The sequence below is a fragment of the Odontomachus brunneus genome, unplaced genomic scaffold, assembly GCF_010583005.1.
Source record: "Odontomachus brunneus isolate Ranch 3 - 2012 unplaced genomic scaffold, Obru_v1 Obru_scaffold_228, whole genome shotgun sequence".
Classification (NCBI taxonomy): domain Eukaryota; kingdom Metazoa; phylum Arthropoda; class Insecta; order Hymenoptera; family Formicidae; genus Odontomachus; species Odontomachus brunneus.
The window spans coordinates 13,837-19,376 of record NW_022639678.1 but is presented as its reverse complement, the minus strand read 5'-3'; the positions used below and the strand labels follow the sequence as shown (position 1 = coordinate 19,376).

The 5,540-nt window shown below is 35.1% G+C and overlaps 1 protein-coding gene across 3 annotated transcripts in view; it reads right to left on the bottom strand.

Annotated features, from left to right (window-relative positions):
• LOC116852478 (juvenile hormone acid O-methyltransferase-like) overlaps positions 1-1,875 on the bottom strand; it is a 17,891-nt gene extending 16,016 nt beyond the window's left edge. The window contains exon 1 of one of the 3 annotated variants that reach the window (XM_032832910.1): positions 1,604-1,875. The gene's annotated coding sequence lies outside the window, so the exon portion shown is untranslated. Of the gene's footprint in view, positions 1-1,076; positions 1,556-1,603 lie in introns of those variants that run through there. The other 2 variants (XM_032832906.1, XM_032832907.1) reach the window with 2 other exon arrangements.
• Positions 1,876-5,540: the final 3,665 nt, after the last annotated feature.

The following is a 5,540-nucleotide window of genomic DNA, read 5'->3' as shown; positions in this document are numbered from 1 at the left end:
GGCCATTCCTGAAATCGATTATTACAACTGTTTCGAAGATTGGAAAATCCGTTGGAATAAGTGTATTATATCAGGGGGGGATTACTTTGAAGGGGACGAAATTGATTTGCAAGAATAAATAAAGAATTTTCGAAATAAATGCAATGTCACCTTACTTTTTGGACACAGTAGTATGTGCATGACATATCCGTGTGCCGAATCGACGCCGAGTCGAAGCGTGTCGCCGTTTCAGCTGCATACATATATGTAGAGGTGACACAACGAGCGGCGTGTAACACAAAATTGTGTGCCCAAAGATAATTATCTTTCGTTTTCTCGAAGTCGTGATAAAAAATTGATAGCGCGCGATTACATTTAAGAGATTATTTTATAAGACAGCTCACCTTGAAACCGTAAGATGTTCCTGTGACTTAAAAAAATAGAAAGAAAGAAAGCAATAAAAACTGTTCTATCTAACTGTTCTCTATCGTAATTGTTTCTCTATCGTAACGTTTGCATGTATCGAATCCGTAAGAAATGAAATCGTTTTCTATCGTACTCTGTTAGGAGAGTATTAAATCGTTACTATGATAAAATTCTTAGAGACTTGTCGTGTCCTATCGTTCTGTTGGAATTTATCATGAAAAAATCACTGGAAATCTGTCATAACATGTGGTGTATTAACGATTTGAGAAACTCAAAGTTCTTTATCGTATAAAGGAAACCTATCATTCTCGATTGTGTACGAACGATATTTGACTTTGTACGTATAATTACGATAGAAGGCGTGCATCATAATCTATCGTCCAGTGGTTACGCCAAGAATGGGTGTTTTTCTATCATCTTCTTACGAAAACGTAACACGCTTTTCACGCGTAACACGTGTATCACGACTCGCTATGTCTCATAGTATGGGCAGAGAGACGCGGAGAGACGCGATTCGTGAGTGTCAAAGTCGCACGTCGGCCGAAGGCATCTTTCTTTCCGCTGCCGCTTTCTGTACGCTGATTTGTTGACAAAATTATTAATTTCTCAAAAACTTTGAAAACTTTGAAAATTGTGAATATTCCAAAACGGCACAGGACTTTCTTACTCACCTAAATCCGTTCTACGTTCTCACCAAGGGTCATCATGAAGGGTCGAGATACGCTGTGTACAGTGTTTGACGCAAGGTATACAAAAGCACACATGTGAAAGTGAAACATGTTAACCTGAACACGAAGAGCTCTAGCATTTCGCAAATAACTACGTAAGATTTTGAGATACTAAAAAAATTGACGAATCTGAGCGCACGTTATTGGACTCTGTAAGCGCAAGATCTTATCGAAAATGGTTAAAACACTATTGTATTTTAGCATAGTCGGATATCGACTGATAGCTCAAGGTAGAATAAGGATGCGAACAGCGTGATAATAATTATTTTCCGATGTATGGTGAGCGTGTCGCAAACAAACAACCACATTTCAAACAATTTTGATGATATCTTGCGCTAACGGAACTTGTTTCACAATATTGCGTAAGGTGGTTCGTTAATCTTTTTTTATCAATATCTCGAAATTTCACGTAATTGTTTATAAAATGACAAAGGTTTTTTTGTGCAGGTTCCTTTTTCGGCGTGCTTTACCTTCAAATATAGTTTTGTATGGCTTACGTCAGACACTTTGTATACACGAGGAAAATACAAGAATATACCACAAGTAGAAATGTCGTCTTTAAATTTTTTTTTAAATTGATCTTGTCTTTTCAGACAATCCAATATATTAATATATGTTGTTGCAATACGGAATCTCCGGATTTGAATGCTGAATTTGATGCTCAGTAACTCAGTAACTGACTACTTGTAAATGGCAAGCGACACGGTTGAAATGAAATTTATAACAAGAGAGTAGAAGTAGTAATTTGGAGCTATATATACCCACGCGCGTCAGAGCAATGAGAAGAATGAAGGGAGATTAGAGAAATTATTTTGTTTGTTGACTTGCTATCTCGTTTATTGTACATATCTTCCTCTTCCTGCGAGTGATTAATCCTAAGATCAGAGTAGAAAACGACACACACTCCATAAATAGATAAGCCACTTCTAATCAATAATATTATCACTGTAATGTCGAAATTTTAGCTCACGGCCACTTCACATCACTGATCAGTCTGCTGATAGACAAGTCATTTTTATGAGCCATTTATATATTATTATACTAAACTACTTTTACTTCAACTAGTTCATAGTTGGCTAATTTTAATATAGATTTTTAAACCAATACGCAGTGATACGATAAAAGTGTGGACGCAGTTTCATGTGTTTACGATACTATGTAAAGGATAAAAAATAGAAAAATTATATTTTCCTCGCGCATCGAGTTACGGAAGAAGTTTAGTACAATAATATGTAAATGGTTCACAAATGACTTTTTTAGAGCAGTAATAGTTTTTTTAGTGTGTAGAACTGGTTTATTTATCTATAAACAGATTATCGTCGAACTTTGGAAATTGTTTGAAATTCATGATATTAAAAATGTCTCATAAATAGTAAAGAGAATCTCAAAAGATTTCATGCTTATGTTGTCAATTCTAAGTTCCTTTTCAGATGCAAAAAGAATTCTTTTTATAAATACGATACTACAATCACAAAGTTAATTCATTTATATTAATTTATTTTCGCGCTACTTATGATAACTGATTTTACATATACGAGGGTAGTCCCAGAAGTACTCGGCCTAACAAAGAAAACACAAAAATTTTGAAAAAATATATCTTTATTTCTCAACCTATAGTCCCCTTTTAGCTCGATACACTTTTCCCAGCGATGTTCAATAGGTTCGATACCATGTTTATAGTGAGAACCATCGAGTTCCTCAAAATAGCCATCAACCGCAGACTCCACTTCTTCATTGTTAGCAAATTTTTTACCACCAAGCCATTTTTTCAAGTTTGGAAATAGATAATAATCTGAGGGGGCTAAATCTTGTACGCGTAGTCTAGTAAGCGCTGTATCATAGGATACAACGCGTACTTTATGTGAATAGGGTGCGTGAGAAAGCAATTCGAACTTTAACTCATTGATTTTGGCCATCGCAATAACGGACGTGTGAGCCGGTGCATTGTCATAATGAAACAACACTTTCTTTTTCGCCAAATGCGGACGTTTTTTCTTGATTTCATCACTCAAACGCTGCAATAAGTTCGCATAATACTCGCCGTTGATTGTTTTTCCTTTTTGAAGATAATCAATGAAAATTATCCCACGCACATCTCAAAAAACTGACGCCATAACCTTGCCAGCCGATGGAGTTGTCTTTGCCTTTTTCGGAGCCGATTCTCTCCTTTCAGTCCATTGTTTCAACTGTTCTTTCGTCTCAGGTGTGAATCGACGCAAAAACTCGGCCTTATTACTGCGAAACATCGCCAAACACTCGATTGAAACATCCTCACGACGCTGTTTTTGTTCAATTGTGAGCAAACGCGGCATCCATCGTGCGTACAGCTTTTTCATGTCCAAATTTTCAGTCAATATGCGATGTACAACACTTTTTGATATGCCTCCCATGTCAGCTAACTCGCGCACTTTCAGTCGACGGTCATCTAATACCATTTTGTGGATTTTCGTCACCATTTCTGACGTGGTCACCTCATTTGGTCGACCACTGCGATGTTCGTCTTGGCAGCTCTTATAGCCTCTTTTAAACTCTGCCACCCAATATTTTATTGTTGTAAACAATGGAGCAGACTCCCCCAGAGTAGAATCTAGCTCAGTTTTGATATTGGTTGGACTGAGACCTTTCAAATGAAAATATTGTATCACATAACGATGACCAATTTTCTCCATGTTTACAAATGTACTGAGAGCGTTCACTATTGGTGGTTGCCAAACTAATACTAAATAACGTAGCGTCTTGAAACTTCAAACTTCAGCTTTATAAGGTTGATACTTTCGGCCATAGTGATTTTTTTCAAACAACAACCGCCATCTATACGTCAGGTCGGGTACTTCTGGGACTACCCTCGTACAGGGTGTCTCATAATTGTAACACATCAACTCCATAGGAGCTAAACAGCTAAACGAGAGGATCAGAAAAGTCCTCTTCTATTTTGAGATAACGCGTCTAGTTATTAACAATCGCGTAAAATTTGGTGTTTGTCACGCCTATCGCGGCCTATAGACTCTCCGCGACGAGGTGAGTGCGTAGAGGCAGAGCGGTAAAGGCCATCACAAAAAATTCCATAAGGACGTAAACTGAAGACATAAAGTGTAAAGTCCATGACACACAGTTGTCGTAACGTTAAGTTCAACCAATAGCAAACTTGGAAAGATTCTTTCCCATTTATAACAGTTCAACGTAATTAAATGCAGTGTACTATTTTACTAAACAGTAAGTATGCTTCCTTTTTATAATTTATTGAAGTGCATATTTAACATTAATATCAAATTCAGATATATGGGCATTAGAATCATCGACATTTGGATAACAAAGAATGTTTCATGTTGAAAAATGCGTCATATAAGTTATATTTAACTGACATGTTGTATTAATATTTTTTTTCAATCGTAATTAGAAAAAATTGTCTCAGCAAAAAATCTAAATCACTTATATCTGAAGAAAAAAGAATTTTGAATGATTGAAGATTCAAGATATAAAAATTTGAAGTATTAAAGGCCAATAGGAGGTAATGCTGCTTGTTGTTTGTGTCAAAATTGAACATTTTAATAATATATTTTAATAATATATGACTAGAACAATGTTATGCTAAGAAATATACAAATATTTCAATCGTCGTTTGATTCTTTTCAATGTTAATAACACTGAAACGTTTGCATATTTCTTAGCATAACATTATTCTATAATAATGTATTATGAAAATGTTCCATTTTGACACAAACAAGCAGCGTTGGTTCCTATTGGCCTTTAACACTTCAAGAAAAGAATTAAGAAGAAAAATTATAAAGAAATAGTTTTGTACATGTATAAATAAAATTTTTTCAGGTTATTTGTTAAAGAAAAATACAGAATAATGACAGATAGGGAGGGACAAATACAAGATTCAGCTATGAATCCGATCCATAGAACATTGCTATAAAACATTGCTATAGAATATAAAAATGACTCGTCTATCATCAGCAGACAGATCAGTGATGTAAGCGGCCGTGAGCTAAATTTCAATACTACAATGATAATATTATTGAGCATAGAACTGGCTTAACTATTTATGAAGTGTGTGTCGTTTTCTAGTCTGATCTTAGGATTAATCACTCGCAAGAGGAGAAAGATATGCACAATAAACAAGATAGCAAGTTATTAACTCATAGGGCGGTATTCATAGTTAGATCTTATATATAAGATTATCTTAAGATGTCACCTAGTTTTACAGTCGCGACTTAAAATGTCGTTAAAGTCGCGTCTTAAGCATATACTTGATAAAGATTATCTTCAAATAAGATCATTTTAAGAACTTAAGATAACGAGTAGTTTCATAGTCACAACTTAAGAGCAATCTTAATATTATGTACTAAGGCAGTTATTCATAAATGAATCTTATATTTAAGATCGTCTTTTATAACGTAATGA